Below are 23763 nucleotides of genomic sequence, written 5' to 3' on the forward strand. Positions count from 1 at the left end.
TTCGTGTTATTCCTCTCGGATGGAGCCTCTAAACTTCCCACTTTTGCCCACTACACCCACCCTCATACTGTTATTATTATTTGATTATTTATTTGCTTGCTTTAGCTTTTTTGAAGATTTCCTTAACTTGTCAAGCTTTCTGTTTGATTTTTCATTTTAGTTATATTTGAGTAAGTCATCTCACTTATCAAAGCCTCAGTTTCCCCACCTGTAAAAATTAAAAAAGGAAAGCAAAATATGGAATGTTTTAGGAACTGTGTGCTGTTCTTGCACAGGGGCCATGGTACTCTTTTCTGCATTGTTTCCATGTTAGTACATATGCTGTGAAGCAAGCAATGACTAGTGTTTACACACATCATTCTGCAAATGTGCAGGTGTATTTGATAAATTCTTAAATTTGGAATTATTGGGTAAAAAATCAATTTAAATAGATATTGACATATTATATTGCCCTCCATGAAGGGTGTATCAATTTTTAATTCTGTCAGTGTGAAGAGTTTCTATTTTCCTCCCCCTCAACTAATCAATGATGTATTAATTTTTATGGTTTTTGCCAAACTGATGAGTAAAAACACGTATCTTATTGTAAACTTAATTTGTATTTTTTATATTGTGAGTAGGCTGAGTATCATATCACAAATTTAAGCCATTTGTGCTTCCTTTTGATTGAACTGCTTATAAATACTCTTTGCCCATTTTCTTTTATATTGCTATTGATTCATAGGAGCTTTTTATGTTTTAACGAGTGAGTCCTTTGTGACCAGATGTGCAAATTTTTTTTCCAGTTTGTCATTTGTCTTTTGATTTTTACTTAGGGTGTTTTGTGCCAAGCATGAAAGTTTTATTTTATATAGTCAAATTTATCGTTATAGTTGACCCCTGAACAATGTGAGGGTTAGGGGTGCTGCTACCCCTGTGCAGTCAAAAATTCACATATAACTTTTGATTCCCCAAAAATTTAACTACTAATAGATTACTAGGTTTTTTTTTTTTTTTTTAATTTTTAAATTTTATGTAGAAACAGTGTCTCACTATGTTGCCCAGGCCGGTCTTGAACTCCTGGCCTCATGTGATCCTCCTGCCTCGGCCTCCCAAAGTGTTGGGATTACAGATGTGAGCCACTATACCCAGCCCCTAAATAGCTCAATGTTGACTGGAAGCCTTACTAACATAAACAGATGATTAACACAAATTTGTACGTGCAAATTTTGAATATACAGTATATTTATATTATACACTGTGTTCTTACTGTAAAGAAAACTGGAAAAAAGAATATGTTATTCAGAAAATCATAAGAAAGAGAAAATATATTTACTAAGTGGAAGTGGATTATCACAAAGGTCTTCATCCTCATCATCTTCAGTTTAGCAGGCTGAGGAGAAGGAGGAAGAGAAGGGGCTGGTCTTGCTGTCTCCGGAGTGGCAGAGGTGGAAGAAAATCTGAGTATAAGTAGATCTATGCAGTTCAAATATAATTTGGCATGTTAGAATAAACAAGAATTATAATAGTATTGTTTCAATAGATTGGCAATAGCATATGATAAAATCCAGCATCCATTCCTGATAAAAAAAAAAAAAACATTTTATAAACTAGAAATAGAAGGGAACATTTTTAATCTGGCAAAAATTATTTATAAGAAACCTACCATAAACATGATTCTTAATGATTAAATGTTTAAAATTTTTCCTTTGTGGTTAGAACAAGACAAGTATACCTAATATCCAGATTTATATTCCACTCTTCATTGGAAGGTCTATACAGTGGCAGGAGAAAAGAAAAATAAACAAAAGAATAAATATTTGAATAATATTTAAGAAACAAAGATTGAAGAAATAAAATTGTCATTATTTATAAATGATACATACATATATAAACATTCCTAAAGAATTTTTAGATAAAGTATTAAAATTGGTAGGTGGATTTAACGGATACACATTTGACAAACAAAAATTAAATGTATTTCTATAATTAACCATAAACAGAAACTACATTTTAATAAAGTTGCCATTTACAATATTATGAAAAACAAAAATCTATGACTAATCTGATCAGATGTATGAGATACCTATGCAGAAAACTTTAAATCATGATTAACAAAAAAAAACCCATGTTTTGGAGTTAGAAAATCTAACGTTTAAAGATGTCAATTCTTTCTTCATTGATCTACACAGGCATTGTAATCCCAATCAAAATCTCAACGGAATATTTTGAGGAACTTTACAAGCTGATTGTAAAATCTCTGTGGATACACAAAGGACCAATGAGACAAAACACCCGTGAAGAAGAAACAGACTGGAGGACTTGTGTTACCTTATTATCAGGACATGAAGTTAAACTAATTTATACAACATAGTATTGTTGCGAGAAAAACCAAGTAGAAAAATAGATGAAACATTAATGTCAGTTTATGCTGGAGTTAGCAGTCCAGAGCTGTGGTGAAAGAATAGTCCTCTGCACATACAAGCCAGGGCACTTAGCTGTTCACATGGGAAAATCATGAAAATTTACTTCTACTTCACACAATGATTATTCCAGGTGGACAGTGTACCTAAATGTGAAAAAAACGAAAACAAAAGCAATAAAGCTCATAGAAGGTAATATATAAACACATCTTCCTGAACTTAGGGTAGAGAAAGCTATTTTAAATAGGATACGACTGGCACTAATCATAAAGAGATGGGTCGATTTGACAATATTAAAGTTAAATGTTGTTCATCAAATTACAGTTAAGAGAATAAAAAGGCAAGCTACACAGTGGGAGAAGATATTTACAGCATATAACTAACAAAGGACTTGTTAGAGTATATTTTAAAAATTTCTACAAATTAATAAAAAACTTCAATGCAGAAATGGCTCCTATTTATCAATTATACCTCAATAAAACTGGAAAAGTAAAAATCAGAAAATTTTTAAAAACGGTCAAGAAACAAACCAACATATAGGATCTTCAAATGATTAGGAAACACAATGTGCTCAGTCTTATTAATAGTTAGGGAACAGCAAACTAAAACTGCAGCAATATGATACCACTACATAACTTCTAGAATGGTTAAAATTAAAAAACAGAGAATGCTAAGTGCAGTGAGGATGTGGAAAAATGGGGACTCTTACACATTCTTGGTAGAAGTATAAATTAATAACATACTTTGAAAAACATCATTTACTAAAGCTAAATATGCATATATCTTAAAATCCAGCAATTCCACTCTTAAGTCTACACCCAGCATAGAGCATGCGTGTGTACCAGTAGAAAGCTCACAGCTGCATCATTCATAACAGTTCCAAATTGGAAACAACTCGACTGTCCAAACAACAAAATGGATAAATACATATGCATATTCATATACTGGAATATTATACGGTCATAAAAATTAAAAAAAACCACACATGAATCAAAGATAAAGTTTGAATAAAAGAAGTGAGACACATAGACTAGAATTTATATAAAATTCAAACTGTACAAAACAAAACTAATTAGAGACACCACTTAGAAAATTATAAGAAAAGCAAAGATATCAGTACCCTAAAAGTTAAGATAATTGTCACCTTTAGTGAGCAGAAAGGGGGTTATGATTGTGAAGGCTACACAGAAGCTCTGGGCTGCTAGTTAAGTTCTATTTCTTGACCTGGGGAATGGCCACACAATGTTTACTTTGTAACAATATAATGAATATAATAATTCATTAAGGCACACATTCATGGTTTAGGTAATTTTCTGGACATGTATTACATTTAATAATATTAATGTATATAAAAGAGAAATACATTTTACATTCCCTTGGATATATCTCACCATGATTAAGTTCCATATGCAACTGAAATAAAAATTCCGTGAACCAATAATACTTATTCTTACTATGTGCAATCTCCTCTGATATATTGTCTTCTCTCCTATTCTATTCTATTCTCTTCCATTTCATCTTACTCCATTATAACAAATGCTGGCCATAAACCACTAAATTGATTTAATGATTCACGGTTTGCAAAACAGTCATCTCGACCATTAAGAGCCTCTTGCAATTCCTGAGTAGCGACTGGGAATTCCAGGTTGGGATCAGAAATGATCATCCTTCTACAGCAGGGTTTCTCGGCATCAGCACTATTGCTATTTGGGGTTGAAAAATTCTTTGTTGTAGGGAACTTTCCTGCACATTATAAAACAATTAGCAATGTCCCTGGACTCCACCCACTAGATGCCAGCAGTACCCACTCACCCCTTCCAGCTGTGGCCACCAGAAATGTCTACAGACATTGCCTAGAAGACAAAATCACCCCCATTGAGAACTAATGCTTTCTAAGCTAGGCTATGCTTTATGAAGAAGCCTTAAGTTAGCATTTCTCAAACCTATTAGAATCACCTGAATATTCTGTTGGAGAACGAGGTTAGAAATCTGCCTTTTTAAACAAAGACTCCAGTGATTCTGATTCAGGTGTTTCCGAGGGTCACACTTGGAGAAACTCTGTCCTAAGATGACTGCAGCCTTAAATGAAAAGCCTCTCGGAGATATTAGGATGCTCCAGATATATTAGATTTCAAGAGACAGCTCAATGTACTGAGAACATAGGAAGTATTTACTGGGTGGGAAATAACGTGAAATATCCAAGAGAGCTTGATGGAGCAGATCTAGTACAAACACTGGTGAAATCACAGCAGGAAGGTCTTTTCTTTGCGTCATTGTTCTGTTTGGAGCTGACAGGGGCGGTGTTGGGGACCTGCAGAACCGGAGTCTGACCTTTCTGGGTCCGTGATACACCTGGAGCCAACATTCCAGAATGAAGCACAATCCCCGGCAAAGTCTCTGCTCCGGTATCGCCGCTTACTTCATGCCCGATCGCGAAGCTGAAATTCCTCCCCATACTTCAGATTTTTTTTTTTCTTCCCAGTTAATTGTTCTTCCTAAATTGAATGATCTATTTTTGGAACTAAAAGAGATGCAGTGTAGAGAGAAAGGAACTGACAAAGCCCAAGGCAGAGAGGGGAGGTAGACAGAGAAAATGGAGGAAGGAGAGGGGGCTCCTGCCTGCATCCCTCTTGCTCGTAACAAACGCACTCAGTGACAAGGAAGGGCATCATTTCTTCCGGGGAGCAGGTGGATGAGACATTAGGGGCAGGAGATTTGCTTATGAAACAACAAACACATGAAATGAAAAAAACGTAAAATCCTGGAAACAGTTGTAACCTGGAGGCCTAGGTCTTAAATTCCACGGGGCTTTCCCCTGAAGCTCGATGGTGAGCCCACATGTTCACGTCATTGGATCAGAAGATGAGAAAACCTGCTCCTTTACTGTATTTCTTAATACGAATTTATGTGAAAAGCGCCGTGGCCTTGGTCCAGAAACTGTGGGAAAGTCTCGTGGATGTGATTTTGAGACTATTTAGCAGGACTTCTGGTGCGTTTAGTCCACATGCACGTCTGGTGAAGCACATACACCCACAGACGCGTGCATTTTTAATGACCTCGGAACTGTAAGTAATGTCCACCTTAGCCGGATTCATCAGCTATTATCAAAAACGTGCTTGAAAAAGAGTCAGCAAATATTGTCCCCAACTACCAGTGTGGCTATCAGCCTCTTACACTTGCTGCTTCTGTACATAGTGCTGTTGCTAACGCCAGTGAGTTCTTCTGATCCTCCTTCAGACTGAACATCACGCGCAAAGCTTGGAGCATGTCTACCCCAGCCATTTCTGCCACTTCTGTTCTCCAGGCATTTCAATTGCAGTTACATTCTTAAAAGACCCTCTTTTGTGCTTTTAAATGTTTAGCGAAACTACAAAGCAGAACACACATCATTTTCTTCAAAACACAGAAACATTTTGGCCTGCAAGAGACACTACACCAAAGACAGCCAGCTCGACTTTAAAACACACGAGCACAGCAGAAATCTTTCAAACTCCCATAAGACTGTGCCATTCTTTTCACCCCTCACTGGATATTTGAACAATACATGTAGTTCACTCCTAAAACGATTCAGCTAAGGAGAGGGAGAGGCTTCAAATGACTGTGCACACATGCCTTTCCCTGCCATGAGGTGTCAGGAGAGGAGCTCCGGGCTGCCCATGGTATCGTTTTTCCCATTCCCTTGCCATTTTAATTGTAGCATCATGTGGATAGCATGTCCATATTTCCCTGTGTGTCTGAGCATTTGATTTCCATCCACTCTAATAGCATCAGGGTGGTGGGGAATGGAACATGGGGAAAGAGAAAGATCTTGGGAATGACAGCTTTCAACCAAACAGGCTATGCAAATCCCTTTTGCCATGTGATAACACAAAAGTTGTAGGATTGGAAGATCATTACTTTCTTCCTCACATACGTAAATGTACAGGCTGATCAAACTAATCTGTTTGATCCTAGATGGTTTTTTTCCAAACCCAAACTCTGGCAGGCAAAGATAAGTCCCTATATTGTACTGATAAAAAATGTGGGCTTCCAGCTAACATGCCTGGATTCCAACTCCGGCTCCATCTGGATTTGTGCAACTTTAGGAAAACCGCGTGACCTGGAGCCAATGACAACCTCTTTACACATGTTTACTCATCCATAAAATTGGAATAATAGTAGACTATGCCACTAGGACTATTGTGTGCGTGAAATGTGTGGTTGTGTGTGAAAACATTTAGAATTGTTCTTGTCTGTTAATTGTGAAAAATAGAAGTTGTTAGAACTGTTGTTGTTATTAGAATTATTTCTTTATACATCAACAATCACTGAGAGTGATGTGGTAGATCTGATTGTAGCAAATTCTGGAGAAAAATATCAACAGCCAGGGTTGGGTACTGTCCCTATCCAGCACAGAGATACTCAGACAGCTCAGGCCCGTGGACTCCTTCCAGAACCTCTCTGCATTTTATATGACCAGAAAGAGCCTAGAGCTGTGGCTATACAAGAGTCCACGTCTGGATTGGAGGATGGAATATCTCTTCTAGAATTGCCCAATGATGTTTCATTTTGAGTTGGTTCTTCTTGAGGAGACTTGTAGGAGTAACAACTAGTCAGGAGCACTTCCAGTTATTTGGATGTGATTCGAGCGGTGTGGGATCATTATTTCCTTCTTTTGTATCCTGTGACCAGGTTTTTGGCCCCGGGAGTTTAATGATATTTCTGGCACTTATGCTGTTAAATCTACTGTTATTTGAATAATCTATTTCATCCTGTTCTTCTGGGTCCCTGGGTGGTTACACTGTCTCTATCTCCTGTATTATGCTGTTTTTATTTTCGATATAGGAAACATCTACACTGGAACCATCCTTGTGGCCTATGCTTACCTCAAAATCTGGCCTGGGGAACTCATAGAATTATTCTCTATAACTAAGAAGAGCAAAAATATAGTCTTCATTCATTGAAAATGTATTTATCCATTGAATATTTATTGAGCACCCAATATGTATGCAAGTCACTGTGCTTGCTCCCAGAAATACAATGTTGAACAAGATGGACCCAGTATCCATCCTCAAGGGTGTATCTGGTGGAAGAAACAGATAGTATATAAATAGTCATATGCTTGTTTAATTATAATTGTGACAACTATGGAGGAGATATGGGTTGCTCGGTGAATGTGTAACTAAGGTGTTAGACCTAATCTGAGTGGTCAGAAAAAGTTCCTTGGAGAAGTAACACAGAGCTGAGGTTTGAAGGATGAATAGGAGTTAATCAGATGACATGGAAGGGAGGGAAGACTATTCTAGCTGAAGCAATAGCACGTGCGGGCCCTGAGGATGGCAGAAATAGTACATGTGACGAAGTGGAAGAACTAACGTTGCTGGAGGCAGAGGGAAGGGAGAGGGCTGTGGGATGGGGGAGGGGAAGGCCAAGGCAGGCCAGGCGAGGACTCCAGGCTGGAGGATAAGGAATGTTATCTTTATCCAAGAACAATGGGAAAACATGAAGTAGAGTTATGTGATCAGATTTGTGTTTTTAAAAACACTGGGCTACTATGTGCAGAGGGCCTGGCGGGGTGACAGTTCGGATATGGGAAAACCATTTAGTGGGCTATTAGTTTCAGTGAATTTATTAGAGCAAGGGAGAGTTGAATAGAAATTTTAAAAATTAAGAAACAGTTAGGTGGTGGAACTCAAAAGGCATTGGTGAGGGGAGTCAGAAAGAGGGAGACCGTGAGCCTAACTGTGAACTGGACTTTGGTTAGCAACATTCACAAAGACAGGGTGCACTGCAGCAAAGCCAAGCTGGGTGAAAGAGAGACAGTGTAAATTTAGTTCTGAACTGTTAACTTCGTGGAACCTTAGAAGTGATGTTTTGTAAATGATTAACAACAGGCTTTCCAAAAATCTGAAAAAAAAAAAAAAAAAAGGTCAATGAGTAGCACTTGCCAATTTCCATGGTGTAAATGCTGGGTGGACAGTTAGGATCTCCGGCTCTTCTAGGGACAAGGGTCCCTGCCTTGGTGCTGTTTTGAGCAATTGCTCCAGCTGGAAGAAGGACAAGGGTGGGCGCTCCGTTTTGGTGTCACCCCACCCTCAATCCTATCCTGAGCAACTGGGACACCAGGGGAAGGAGGGATGCGTTATCAGTCTAGGAATTCCCCAGCCCAGGCCTGGTAGGATTTAGATGATGACCCAGAGTAACGTAAGGGTAATTGTTATGCCATTAGCTTGAATCTGCCTTGTGGCTCACCCCCTACCCCCAGGTGGGCTTTCGGAGAGGGAGCTCATACACACAGATGGAATTTTAAGGACACCTGTTGATCGTTTCATAACATCCCACACCTCCCGAGAGCCCTCCCCCAGGAGGGGCTAATGAAAGGAAAGAATCTGAGAATTCAGCGAGGGTAGGTCGGTCAGTGAGTCAGTCTATCGGTCTGTCTCCCTGTCTCCTTCCCCTTGTGGAGACAGATTCATTTTGTTCTACAAGAAACAGCTGCTCGTGTGAAACTGCTTCCTGCCTGGGGCTCTTCCGTCGTGTTGGCCCTGCTGGTGATTTTTCCGAGACGATAGTGTGGACTTGGCACTTTGGTGAGTCTGGTCATTCTTTGGCCAAGAGCACACCAAGAACGGAGGGAGACTGCCCCCCTGACGTAAATAAACGCTGTCGTCACGGAGGATGTCAGCCCACCTGTGGGATGGTCCGGAACACGAAGCTGGGAAGAGATGCTCTCGTGAGCCGAGGTGAGCCGGCTTCATCGCCCCGCTGACCTAGAGGCCTGGAAGGGGGTGTGTCAGGAGGTGGTTGGATACCTAAGCACTGGGCTGAAAGGAATGTTCCAGGCTGGATTTGGGGTCACTGATGCACACGTGAGAACCAGACAGATGAGACTGCCGAGGGCATGCTGAGTGAGGAGAGGAAGTAACCGAATACGAGACTCGGCAAACCGAAATTTGAAAGCTCAGGAGAGGAGGCCAGACAGGAAGGGTAATTCCCAGAGGGTCCACCGTGAGCCGTGGAAAGGAGGAGTTTTGACAAAGAGGTTTGGTCAACAGAGTTAAATGCTGCTGATAAGTCAAATGAGATGAAAGCTGAAACATCTCCATTAGATTCAGTGACAAAAATTAAAAGTGAGTTAATGAGAGCACTTTCCACAGAGTGGTGAGGAGAGACGTTAGACTGGAATGGTTTTAAAAAAGAAAACACAAATAAACTTGAGAAGTTGGAGACAGTGAGTATTGAAAACTTTTTTTAAGAGACAAAGTCTTGCTCTGTTGCCCGGGCTAGAGTGCTGTGGCGTCAGCCTCCCTCACAGCAACCTCAAACTCCTGGACTTAAGCGATCCTCCTGCCTCAGCCTCCCAAGTAGCTGGGACTACAGTCATGAGCCACCATGCCCAGCTAATTTTTTTTCTATATATTTTTAGTTGTCCAGCTAATTTCTTTCTATTTTTTTTTTTTTTTTTTTTTTTAGTAGAGACGGGGTCTTGCTCTTGCTCAGGCTGGTCTTGAATTCCTGAGCTCAAATGATCCAGCTGCCTCGGCCTCCCAGAGTGCTAGGATTACAAGTGTGAGCCACCGTGCCTGGCCAAAAAACTGCCTTGAGATGTTGGGATGTGATGAAGAAGCAGGAGATAGTCTGTAGCTATCAGCTTTAGGGTTTGGGGTGGGAAGTTGATCCAGATTGTTCTGTTTTTGCCTTTGCTTTTTAAATAAGAGAAATTTGAACATGTTATTATAAATGCTGTTGTCAAGGCTCTAGCAGGAGAGGGAGGTTGGCAATATATGCAAAGGCTAACCTTGTGCAAAATTCCCTCTTCTTTCATTAGCTTAGTCACTTCTGCATCCTCTACAAATGCCATTCTCATTTTCATCTTTATGCCTTAGCTTGTGTTATTTTTCTTTTTTTCAGTATATTGTCTCCACAATTGTCATGTAGCCTAAACACAGTTGAAGTCTTATCTCTTCTGTCTTTCCCTGATTACTCCATCATACCTTAATCTCTTCCCTTTCCAACCCTAAATTGTAAGAAAAAATGGGTTTTAAGTTCAGTATGTCAGAGTGACAGAAGACGACGTTAATCCTGTAGGGGCCATGGTCCCACTCTTTTCTTCTGAAATTTTTTACCAGCCCTGTACCAAGTGTGGGCCCAGGTGGCTGCTTTTTAACTTTTAAAACTACTCATTGGTCATAGCTGGAGATTGAAATGAACGGTCAAACCAAGCTGGGTTCATCAGATTCTGTTGTGTGAGGATTTGAGAAAGAGACATTAAAAATCGTGTTTGTGGTGCTCCCAAAGTTGCAGGAACATAGAGACTGGGTGCTTGGATGGCTGTTTATGAACAGAGAGTCCCCAACCAAACAAAAACTGGTCACTAGAGAAAGTATGAAGCAGGTTCACAAAATACATAAGGGATGGTTCACCATGTGAAGAGAGAGACCCTGAGAGAGAGAAACTTTGTGTCATCTCCATGTACCCAGCCCTTTTTGTGGCCTGGTTACTTTTCTTGGCCTTGGATAATGGGACACCCCTTAATAAAAGGACATTCCTTCTACGCGAGCTAGCTCCAGGTGACTGCTGTTTCTTGAGGTCAAACACTCCTTCACAGGTGACATCGAGGGTCAGGACTGGACGGATGATTCTGAGCTGATGGATCTCATGGGTGGTACCTGAAGAGACAACACAGGATCAGGTAAAGATGACCCCAGAGTTTCGGGAGAAAGTGGAACCCAAAGATCAGGCCAAAAATTGAGATCTAAGAATTGATCTCCATGAGAAATGTCAGAGATGCAACCTCTGGAGAAACAAGCATCTCAAGCTGAAAACATTTTTGTGCCAGGCCACATTTCTTTGCTCACCTTTATTCTCGGGTCTGCTTAGAGGCCTTTGGTAAGGAAAATTCAAACAGCAACACAAAAAACCCTGACAGTAGAAATTGCAGGTCTCCATTACTCTACTCACTGCTTCCCCTCCCATCTTTGTGACTATCCTTCTCGAACTCTCCTTCCTCCCGCTCTAGAAAGCAATCCCGTTTCAAGAATGTGCCGTCAGCTCCTTTCCTTGTCCTTCTTTTCTCTTTGTGCATTCTTTCCTTTTACAGTCTCATGTGTGTCCGTAGCTTCAACACCGGCTTTTATCTGTGTCTTCATCCTTGACCTCCATCACAAACACGATACCAGCTTCACACCAATGTGTTGGATTTCTCTACTTGGATGTCCCAGTGACCTGTCAGAGGCAGTAACACACAAAATGGGTAAAAATGACACTCTGGAGTCCAGTCAGTCTGGGTCTGAACGGAGACCTGACTCTTATTAGCTTTGTGATTTGAGGAAAGTTGTTTAAGCCTCATTTTTCTCATCTGTGAAATGGGGATGATAGTAGTGCCTACACCATAGGGTAATTACAGAGATAAGCATATGTATATAGAGTTGGTACATTCCTTGATTTCTGGTAAACATGCACTAAATGAAATCCTGTATTAATGTTGCTGTTGTTACCTTTTCTTTATTTTTATTATTCAACATGCTCTCCCTTAGGTTGATTATTTCTCTTGATAACTTCTCTAATTTTGGATAAGTGATATGAACATTGGAAGTCTGAAGTGCTAGTCTAACTCTGTCTCTAATGGCTGGGTGATCTAGAGCCAATTGCCTAAACTCTCTGAGACTCACATTTAATCTTGATAATACTAGATGGTACTAGATGAACTCTGAGGACTTTCCTAGGCCCCAAACTATATATGATATATCTTTTCTCAAATTCTAAAACATTTGGTTGTCTTTGATATCTTCCTCTTACCTTACCCTATTTAGATTCCAGTTCTTGCCAGTTTTACCCCCACAGCCTCTCAGACCTGACTTCTCTCCTTCCTACCTACCACCTCAGTACAGGCTCCTCCTGTTCCTGCCTGTTGGACTATGACAGTGGCTCCCATCGGGTCTGGGGCCGTTAAAGCGATTCCCTAGCCAGTCTTCCCACTTGCCTGTCATTTCCTCTTTTAGTGCGTTTTATACACCACCAATTAAACTCTCGACGCTTGCACTTAATTTTTATTCTCATGCTAGGCCCAAACCCTGCTCTTCCCTTAAGGCTATCTCAAATAATAGTCTGTCTTTTAGTTTTAGCTTTTGATCATCTACTTTGTGAAATTTATTATTCATGCCAATAAACACCATCATCACACCATTTTTCTTAAATGCTAAGCTTATAAAAAAATTGTGATTCTTTTCTTAGGGTGGTTGATGTATCTGGAAATTAAGCTGCTTATAGGTCAGTTTTCCACTTTTAGAAACAATATTTTTCATACACAAAAAGAATTTAAATTGAGTAGACCTGGTAGATGATTCCTTCGTGAAGGCAGTTAGCTGAAAATTTGTCATTTGGGGATCTGGTATTTTTTTCATCACCTAGACACGGCCATTGTCTTCTTATTTAGCTTTCACCACCTGGTAAGTTTTGGATTCATTCCACAGGTTCATCTGTTGTATTTCTTTGTAAGGCCAATAAACCCATAATCAATAAATTCAGGAAAAACTATAAATGTATCTTCAAATAATCCGATGATTCTGTGTTATGATGGCACTTACGTATCCGAGTTTTGGTTTTGGAACCCACTTACTTGTTTCCTCTTTTGACCTAGAGATTAGTACCCTAAAAGTAATTTAGGTGGAGTCAAAATCCAGTTAACTTGGAATTTCCATGAACTGTAGCATCATTTTAGCAGATGATTTGAGTTTTAGAAAACTCAGTTCGTTGCTTTCTCTCTTCAACAGTAGAGAGAAAAAGACAAAGGAAAAAAGAGGAGGGAGAGAAGAAAGTAGGTCCAAGCATCTACTCTGCCAGGTATTAGACAGAGTTTGGATAAGACAGCTGGGGACTGAGGTAGTCTTTAAGATGTCGTATCATTTCTATGCATTTGTTTCCCTGCTTCCAAAAGAAGAGACCAGTAATGGATAACGTGCCCATGTGTCCGTGGTGAGCTTTAATAAGATCTCATTCTGTGACTTTTTATCATGCCATTGTCTGATATTATGATGCATTTTAGGATAAAATGTATTTTTCTATTATTTTATTTACTTGCATAATTGTATCAATCATATCTTGAACCAGTATGCCATTTAGAAATATGTCTTAATACATTTGGGTCCAGGTCCTTATTTATATATTTGTTATTTGTGTGTTTGTGTCAATGAATACAGGTATGTGTGTGATGTTGCATAAATAAATATATTGTGTATATGTGTGGGTATATATAGAAATATATATATACCTCAATGGTTTTTCTAAGAGAGTTTGATTTTCCCAAACAGATTTATAAACACTTGTGTTCTGTGCATATGGTATGATACGAAATATGTTTGGTCTTTGTCCCTGGTTTGCTCACAGAGCTAAAACTCTTGGAATTTCCTGAGCGATAGGACTGTCTTTTGTTACTCACAGTGAGCCTCTTTGATAACACCTGAGTTTATGATAATGAGGTGACTTAGGGTGAGGCTCCTGGACAGCTCTAGGATGGGGCCAGTCACCAGAAAGACCACGTGATTACAAGGTTGAAGGGTGAGAACTTTCAGCCCCACCCACCAATCTCCAGGAAAGTGGGCTTTGGGGGACCCCGGAGACCAAGCTCTACTCAAACTTTCTCGAACGAGCGTTGCTGAGCTTCCGGGTGGCTGAGTCCGTGAGGTGCTGGGAGGTCCCGGAAGCACTGCCTGCCCCTCCCCACCTTGCCCTGTATCTCTCCGACTGGCTGTTCATCCGTATTCTTTGCAATACCCTTTATAGTAAACTGGTAAACGTGTTTCCTGAGATCTGCGAGACACTCTAGCAGATTAATCAAACCCAAGGAGCGAGCAGTAGGGGCCCCGATTTATAGCCAGTTGGTCAGAATTACAGGTGCCAAACTATGGCTTGTCTTTGTCTTTGAAGTGGGGGCGGTCTTGAGGGACTGAGCCTGTCACCTGTGGCATCTGATGCTCTCTCAGGTAGACAGTGTCAGAATTCGATTGAACTGAATTGTAGGACACTCGGTTGGTGTCCTCTGGAGATTTGCTGGGTGTGTGGGAAAAACCTCCGCACGTCCTGGTCCCAGAAGTGTCCTGTGTGCATAGCAGGAGAAACACAGATTGTCTTTCCCTGTCATTGTGTGTCTCTCATTAGACTCAAAGTAATTCTAAGATTTCACTTCTAAATGAACTTTAGTGCAAACAAATAAAACAAAAACAGAATTATTAGTCTGATATCAACAGTAGTTCTAAAACAGAACTGCAGGCAGTACTCACTGGCAGGATTTCTTTTTAAAAATCTGCAAAAATATCTGTTTAGGAATAAAATACTTTTTAATTACGTGATTTCCTTGGCCTTGTAGTATCATTTGATTTTTAGCCAGAATGGGCTATTTCACTTTTTCAGCACTTGATATTTAGTTTCCGTTTTCATGTGAAAATCAAAGCTCATTGAATGTATTTTATTTTTTTTTTACTACTATGATTATGGCAGAATTTTAGCATAATATAGTGATATTTAGATACTTTAAAAAGAAAGGATTCTAAATAATCTTTTAATTAAGAAAATCTTAAGGAAAAGAATTTAATTTTGTAATAAATTATACAGTGAGAGGGGACTAATACCTGGGAATAAGATAGAGATGTTTCTCACTTACTGTGGGAGGGAGGGAGGGCTGGCAGTACTGGGGGTAAGACCGTGGGTGCCAGCAGGGTGGTCGTAGGGGACCCCAAGACATCGCATTTCTGGATTTTGCTTCACACGATGGGTTTGTGATCTGTGTGGAACTGTATAAACTGAATTTTTGTTTAACAGGAACTACAAATGCTCACCTAATACCAATGGCCTGGTAATAGTTGTAGTGTGTGTTTTTTGAGACCTGCAGTGCATATTTAGAAGGCCAAGATTAAGTCATATTTAGTGAGCATGTGTATGCAGATATCAAGCACCTTACTTTTCTTCTCGTTTGTTTTTTTATATTATTCTTAGTTTTTTGAGATAGAGTCTTGCTTTGTTGCCCAGGCTGGAGTATAGTGGCATCATCGTAGCTCACTGCAGCCTCAAACTCCCAAATGCAAGCAATCCTCCTGCCTCAGCCTCCTGCACCACCACACCCAGGAAATATTTTTTTCTATTTTTTGTAGAGATGGTGTCTCACTGTGTTTCCCTGGCTGGTCTTGAAATCCTGGCCTCAAGGGATCCTCCCACCTCGGCCTCTCAAAGTGCTAGGATTTCAGGCAAGAGCCATGGTGCCTGGCCTCTTATCCCTTTCAGTTCTCAAGACTGTCCTGTGGAATAGACATGCTAGCTCATTCTCCCTACTGCCCGCTGCTTGACTCTGCATCCCTCCTTCACATCCCTCCTCCATTAATGCTGCCTGACTTCCCATCGGCAGCCCGAGATTGCCAGGTTCCTCTCCTGCAGAGGAACTTTAAGGTGTCCGAATCCCATATGGCCTTGGTCCTGTAGTATATGTCTTTTATGCACCTTGGTCGAGCTTGCCAAACTCCAAATTCCTTTGTGGTCCATATCAAGACCAACCCTGCTGCTAGTACCAAAGAATGGCTCCTTCCGACCAAGTCTTGACTCCCTTTCCTTTGGGCATTGCTTGATTGTGCTAACACATACCCAGTAAGGTGTGAACGCTGCCAGTACCAAAGAATGGCTCCTTCCGACCAAGTCTTGACTCCCTTTCCTTTGGGCATTGCTTGATTGTGCTAACACATACCCAGTAAGGTGTGAACGCTGCCAGTACCAAAGAATGGCTCCTTCCGACCAAGTCTTGACTCCCTTTCCTTTGGGCATTGCTTGATTGTGCTAACACATACCCAGTAAGGTGTGAACGCAGACTTCTGCACTTCTCAGTCTAAACATGCCATAGGCATCCCTAAGAAATATATTAAAAGGCAAACTCATTATTTTTCCTAGGCTCTCTTCACTCTACTCCCCACAATTACCTATAGAAATTGCTTCGCCCTTTTGGATCCTTAATCTTTGATGGCATCACCATCTACCCAGTCATCCAACCTAGCATACTAGCATTTTCTTTGCCTACCTTCTCTTCAGAGCTCTATGTCACTAGAATCAATACATTTGGTTTCCGAAATGTCTCATATCAAGACTACTGACATAACCCCTGACTCCAATTTCCCCTCTCCCACCCCCAAATTCATCTGTTCTTCACAATGCAGCCAGGGTGATCTTTCTATAATACAGATCTAATTATGCTATTCCCTTGGATAAAAATCTTTTTTATTGGTTTTAGAATAGACGAAGGTAAGATGAATCTTCACAATCCACTGGTAACACTTTCTCCTTGTTGTCTGTGGCTACATGCTACGTATCCTGTGCTTTGACCATGGGCCTTGTTCTTTCAAACTCTGGGCTTTTGGACACACTGTTCCGTTGCCAAGAGTGTGCTGGTGAAGTACATTCACCCTTCTGGACTCAAATGTCACCTCCTCTGTGAAGCCTCCCTGGGTCCTGTGTTCTTTCTCTAAGACGCAATGAATTGCTGCCTCCTTTGTTTCCTTAGTGGGTCTGTTCATACCAATATTGCTGTATTTGTGATGCTTCCCAATAACCAGATAGTTACGTGTCTTGCCTATGGGGTGGGAGCTCCTTGAGTTCAGGGACTATGTGTTCTCTGGCCTTTGCATCACCTTATTCAGGGCCTGGTAATTCGTTGTTTAATACACAAATAAATGGTCAAACAACTCAAAAAAGTGATTTAATCTCATCATGAAAAACAAGACAGGTGGTGAGGATGACATCGTAGATATTCTTTAAACTCACTCCTAACGCAAATGACATTTAAAGTCCGTTGCAAACCGTAACCATGCTGCTCTTCCCATTCACGCTGAACAAACAGATACTTTAGGAGATAATTGTTCTTATTATTCTTCTGCAGGAATTAAATTTTTAATTTTATTTTATTAAAAGATGGGACACAGGGTTTATTTAATCCAGCAGGTTTTTCTCCTGCATCTAAAATCCAGTGTAATTTCCCCTTTAAGGTCAAATGAACTACAGTACTTGCGAGAAACTCACGTGATGTAAAAGCACTGTTACAGTGTGTAACACAGAGTGGGTGTTGAATGATGAAGTTTATAGAGAGAAAGGAGGAGAGGGAGAGAACACAGCAGCACAAAGCAAGAATATTAAATGCTGCTACGAGATGAAGATCAGTCAGCACTAAAGATGAGACAACTCTGAAATGTGGAATTGTTTTAGACATAACTGGCCAGGAATCTATTCTAAACACTGGAGCATGTCTGTCAGTGTTTGAAGGCCATTGTGACCAAGCTTCCTTGTTTGTACAGAAATGCAGAGCGTCAACACCGGCCTCCAGTTGTGTCTGGTCCAGTAATTTTTGTGGACTGTGCTCAGGGGACCCCAGGAACTCCCTGGCCGGGGAGCCGGAGGGGGCTGGTGAGGTTGGCTGCCAGGCACCTGGCTCTCTCCCCACCAAAGAACTTCTACGTTACCTATTTTGTATACGGGGTTTCTGTGTCCAAGTTTGTTTGAAGAGTTTTCTAACTTTAAAAAGTTGTTAAAATCTCTGAGCTGCTGCTTATGTCTAACTCTTTCATTTCTATAGATGAAGAATATGAGGCCCAGACACTTAAAGCGAACAACTCTTAGTGCACTGGTTGGCAAATTCGTTTGATTCCCGTTTTTGTTGCTGTTGTTATTGACTCGGTTGGGACTTGGAGGTAGGAAGTGATGACCAGTAGGTGAACAGAAGGAGGTGAGGGTGACGGGGTAAGAACTAAATGAGGGACGATGTGACAAGCGATTATGCTTTTCATGCAAAACGGAAAAACAAATTAGGAGCTTTCCCTTCACTTCTGCCCTCTTACAGCGCTGCCCTTAAATATACAAATGGCTGCAAGAGCTTTTGCTTCCTAGAACACTACCAAGGACTCAAACTGGAGTAGCTCCTTATTGTATATTTTACATGTATAATGCATATTACGAACATATATTTTATATATTGTATACAGATACATCTTATGTAGATTATAGAGGGATATACATAGATGGCATATATACCATTTTGATGGTAAGCTTGGTATAAAATGTGGATGGCATGCAAAATGTGATTATGGAATTCAGAGAAGATTCTTTGTTTGCAGAGAAGGTTCAAAGATTCATTCAACATTGGCTTTACAATAGATTGGATTTGCCTGAGGAAAAGAGTTCTTTAGGAGTTAATTAGCTAGAGGACAGGGTGTGGTCAATAGCACACTGGCTGGAGAGCGTGGACAGGAGAAAGGTTGGAAGATCATTAAGTCACTTGGTCATGAAGTGAAATGAGGAAATTCGTGTCAGGTGCATTTAAAAGATGCTCAGGGGACACAGCTGTGACAATGACTGAGAGGGAAGAGAGGTTACAGTTTAGAAGCAGGGTAAGGGACTCCGGGACATCTTAGTAATATTGATGGGACCTGATTCCATTTGGCATAAGGGACTAAACAAAGAGGCGCAAAAGGGCTAATCTGAAATTCGGGAATTAAAAACAAACTACAAAATGAAAGTGCAGGATTCAGGCAAAAGAAAGAACATTACAGAAGGAAGACTAAATCCTACAATGGGAAGAAGATGAATAATAGACAAAACAAGGCTAAGGAGACACAATTGGCACCGAACAAACTTCGAGAAATGTTAAGAGGGAAAAACTATTCCAAAGGAGATGGCATTGGAAAAAAATAAGAGTAGGAAACTCACTGATGATTTGTTGAAAACTGACACACAGGAATATAATCAGAGGAAGATATACCCGAAGACACTCTAGGCAGCTTACCAGGTAACAGCGGAGGAGTAAATAACGTAGTCATTCATATTGCAAGAGTAAGCTTCTCTCTTGTTTTGGGAGGAATTAGAACGAGTTCATGCAGAATAAAGCCATGGCCACACACGAGCTACAGTTGAGGTTTCCTGCGTCCCGACGGCGTGCGTGGCTTTGTGCCATGAAATCCGAGAAGACAGGACTCAAACGTGGCATTGGAGTTCAGCAAGTTGTGAACTCTCCATTTCAGGGTAGAATCATGCTTTTCCAACTTCAGCAATGAATTCGGGAAGGCCTGCATTTAGCATAATGGGGATTTTTACATTAAAAAGACCAAATTGGAAATTACTAGCACGGATGAAAAATGTATAATTTGTGTGTATGTGTGTGTGTGTGTGTGTGTGTGTGTGCATGTGCCATGGTGAAATAAAAATGGACTGGAGCATGGAAAGTAATTTAACCATTTAGAGACACAATTGTTTCATTAATATTTACTTATATCTGATTAAATATTCATGATGCCTTGCCTTCCTCCGTGTCTAACAGTGCTGCATTCACGGCCATCTGCACCGTCTCAGCACACGGGAGGTCTCAGTTAGCCACTCAGGCTGACAGTGGACACTCAGCCAGGGGGCCCTTACCCTGCAATGGGCTGAAAAGAAACGATGAGCTTGTCTCTGGGCACGAGCAGCACTGGAACAGGCTTGCCCTGGGCTGGGATTACTGCAGAGCAGAGGCGTCAGCACCACGGCCCTCTCAAGAACACAGACAGGATGGTTTCAGGAATGTCTAAATAAATCCGGGCGAGTGAGAAACCTCTGCAGAAGGGACACGACGTCCTGTAGGGAGCAGTACTCAAGGTGTGACCAGAACGAGAATGGGGGTTCTTGACATCTGGCACCGTGCTCCTGTCTGCCACCACGAGGCTCGGTAGCAGATGACCTGGTTTACAATCTTATTTAGCAACGTGTAAAGCAGGACTAGAAGTGTCTGCTCCGAAGGAGGTGCCGGGCAGGCAGTGACACGCTCCAGCACTGCTAGTGGCTGAAGTCTCTGGCTCCTTTAATCAGATGACAGTGGCAGCCATGGCTTCCCCTGGCATTGTGATCACCTGCCTCGTGGGTATCTCTTCTCTAAACCGTGGACGTCCAGAGAACCCAGATGATGCTGTGTTCACCATGGTACTCCAGAGTCCAGCCAGCTCACCAGCTAGTCAACACAGTAACTGTTTTTTCAACAGTTTGGCCTTCGGAGAGGCTGAGATCTGGTGCTAGGACGTGGTGTTAAAAGGGCCTGGACAGTTCCATCCACTGTGGGAATGTCCCTTCATTACGGAGGCGCTCTCGCGCAGTGCATGAATGACATGGCCGTCCATGACTAAAAATCAAGTGCTAGCGTGTTTTTTGTTTGTTTGTTTCGTTTCTGCTAGAGTCTCCTGCAACATAATTGAGAGTCGCATAGAAACATGACGTGCGTGCTAGGCAGAAAAATGCCCTGCCTAATCCCCAGAAACTGGGAGCATGTTACCTTACATGGCAAAAGGGACTTTTTGGATCTGGTTAAAGTTAAGGCCCTTGAGGGTGGAGATTATCCTGGATTATTTTTGTCAATCCAATCTAATCACATGAGTCCGTAAAATGGACGAGAAAAGCAAATGGGTCAGAGAGGTGCTATGTGCCAACTTTGAAGACAGAGAAAGAGGCACATACCGAGGAGTCGGTAGCCCCCCAAAGCTGGGACCTCAGTCCTACAACCACAGGGAACTGAATTCTGCCAACAGTCTCAATGAGCAAGAAACAGATTCTCCCCTAGAACATCCGGAAAGGAACAAAGACTGCTGGCACCTTAAATTTAGTCTAGTGAAACTCATACTGGTCTTCTGACCTACAGAGCTAGGAAATAAATTTGTGTTGTTTTTACAGCACTAAGTTTGTGACAATTTTTTAGGGCGACACGAGAGAACTGATACAGTGTCTCTGCCTAGCAGACTACACTTCTCATTAAGCTTTCAGATCCTCTAAGGCTTTTAACAACATTGGGGCTGTAGTTAGACATTTACCAGTGATCAGAATGAAATCAAGGTGCAAAAAATTGTCCTTTCTTCTAAGAAAGTGGCACGATGCTTTCCGTTTATTGCCATCTGTTTGGAAGCTCTTTGGGCCCCTATTTGGTTTAAGCGGGAGAGCAAGACATAAAACCCAGTTTTTAATTTGCATTATTTAGTTTGTTTCAGAAGATGTCTCCAGAGCTATGTCATGTGCAAAGTGAAATGACCTATATGCTGTGTCTTTAAAAGCCGGGGAAGTGCAGAGAGCAGCCGCAGCAGTCAATACCAATTTCCACATCTGGATCGATACCATCGGATGGCTCTGTAGCTGCAAAGATGGTTTCACACACACACTCAAGGAGAGGGAGGGCTGGGGAGAGCCAGGGAATTGGTTTTAATGATTTCATGGCTCTGAGTGTTCCCTCTCTCCCTTTTTTCTTTAAAAGAAATAAATACATAAAATTAGAAACCAAATTTACGAACCTGTCAGTCCACGTCAAAGCCAGCTTCCTTCCCTGACCTGTCACCCAAAGTGGCATCCAATCTAGCAAACAGCCCCAGTCTCTGTGGGGGGTGACAACGTAGTGAGGAAGAGCAGTGATAACACTGTCCGCGGCGATGCAATAATAAAAATGCTTCGTATTTACAACGAGCCTCTCCTCAAGGACTTTATGGGTGGTTTCCTTAATCTACAAATAGAAAAACAAGGACCAGCGACTAGTTTACCATCACGCACAGAGAAAAAGCTGACGTATTAACTTGTGTACGGTATCTATAGGCATCTATTTGGACGATGTGGAATGAAAACATTTTCTTAGGTTTTTTTCACTGCAGCCTGACTTTGAAGCTCCCAGTGATAGCGTCTCCCTCATAGGCGGGACTGGGTAGCCGCTTTTGTTTTTTATTTTTAGTAGACCAGCAGGCAAAGGACAGGCAGCTATTTTTCACAAGGCGTAGTTGTTGGATCTGCCAAGGGAATGCAACTGTGACTGAATCAGCAAGGGAAGGGCAGGGACCCGATGCCGTTGGCTTTGCTGGAAGCTGGCCCAGTAGGTCAGGGTCCCCACCATTTCTCCTCCTGTGAGTGGGCGCAGCTTGGATTCTTCAGCGCCGCTGCGAGGCCCCAGCGGGCAGCTCTGCCGCCACAGAGCCACCAGCTCGCCCCCAAGGAAGGCCGACCCTCACTCAGCACAGGCAGACTCATCCCCAGCAGGAGCCAAACAAAGGAATAAATATGTCCCCTCTGGGCCCTGACATCATGGGGAAGCTTAATCCTCAGCTTGGTAAATGCCACGGCCACAGCCGTGCCCAGCGCGGTCCTGAAGGCCGATCAGATGACTTTCAGGGGTGCTTCTGCAGAACCCCAGCTGGAGGGCCGACAGGTTTCAGGAAAGACTGACTTTTCTGGAGAGCAATTACAATTCTCTTCCTTGGCATCACCTCCGACATTTTATTCTACTCTATGGTTTTCTAAAGCGTCGTACGTACATGATCTCATACACTCCTCACAGCAAGTGTGTGCTTTGGTCACTTTCCAGAGCTGAGGCCTGGACAGAGAAGTCTCGTGGTTAGGGACGGTAATTGCAGCAGTGGTTGGGGAACTGTGGAGCTGGGGACAATATCCCAGCCAGCCCTTAAGTCAGAGGTGGGACAGGATCAGGGCGGCAAAGTCTCACACACTTTTTAATCGGATGTGGTGTGTTTCCACAAATAGAATTCGAATCACAGGCTCTTCAGATCCGAGCTGCCTGATTAAAAATAGGCCGCTGTGTACCTGGACCTCGGCCATCTGTGCCTGGGTTCACTGTGTCCCTCTGCTGGGTCCCCTACCCTTACTCTCCTGGACAGGCGGGAAGCACTAACTCAGCAGGGAGAGTCCCGGAAGGCAACACGTTTCTGGAATTACTATGGCTTTCCTTTAAGAGCCAGTAAGACCCCACTAAATTAATCTTCCCTGAGCAAGATGGGAGAAGAGCACAGAACGCCGAAGAGCGGTCGAGAACACCACTGTTATTTTGCAAAAAGTCTCCTTGTTTCATTCACGTTCTCTAACTGCCCACACTGTATTTAATTCTTCCTGAAGCTTGCTTTTATGTTCACCCCAATACATCCTAAATCAATTAACATTAATTAGTTTGATTATAAAACTATAAAACCAGATATAAAAAGTCCCCATAAATCTTCCAATAAAGCATCCAACAAAACAAAATCTTCTGGCTAACAAATTAAGTGGGTCATTTTTTTCCCCTTTGTTATTATTTTGTAGCTTCCATTTAAGCCCGATGAGAAGCGTTCACTATGAAATGTTCCCGAGAACACGGGTGATTAGCAGGTAGAGCTCAAAGGTTTCTGGTCAGGGAAGAACAAGCAGAATGCTTTTCTCCCCACGAACCTTCATGGAATGTTCTTTAGTTTTCCAGAGGGCTCTATCCCTTCTTTCATTTTAGGTAGTGCAAATGTAATCTCTCAGTGTAAGGTAATTTTCTCTTCAGGGGGGATTATTTTTGATCAACCTTTCCAAGTCTGGTTGAGGAAATTATCGT

General features: G+C 41.7%; 1 non-coding gene across 1 annotated transcript; it reads right to left on the reverse strand.

Annotated features, from left to right (window-relative positions):
* Window positions 1-231: 231 nt before the first annotated feature.
* Window positions 232-336, reverse strand: LOC138391106 (U6 spliceosomal RNA). Its single transcript, XR_011234733.1, has one exon. It is a non-coding gene; the product is annotated as a U6 spliceosomal RNA (small nuclear RNA).
* Between the last annotated feature and the right edge of the window lie 23427 nt (window positions 337-23763).

The sequence above is a fragment of the Eulemur rufifrons genome, chromosome 8 (genome assembly GCF_041146395.1).
Source record: "Eulemur rufifrons isolate Redbay chromosome 8, OSU_ERuf_1, whole genome shotgun sequence".
NCBI classification, from domain to species: domain Eukaryota; kingdom Metazoa; phylum Chordata; class Mammalia; order Primates; family Lemuridae; genus Eulemur; species Eulemur rufifrons.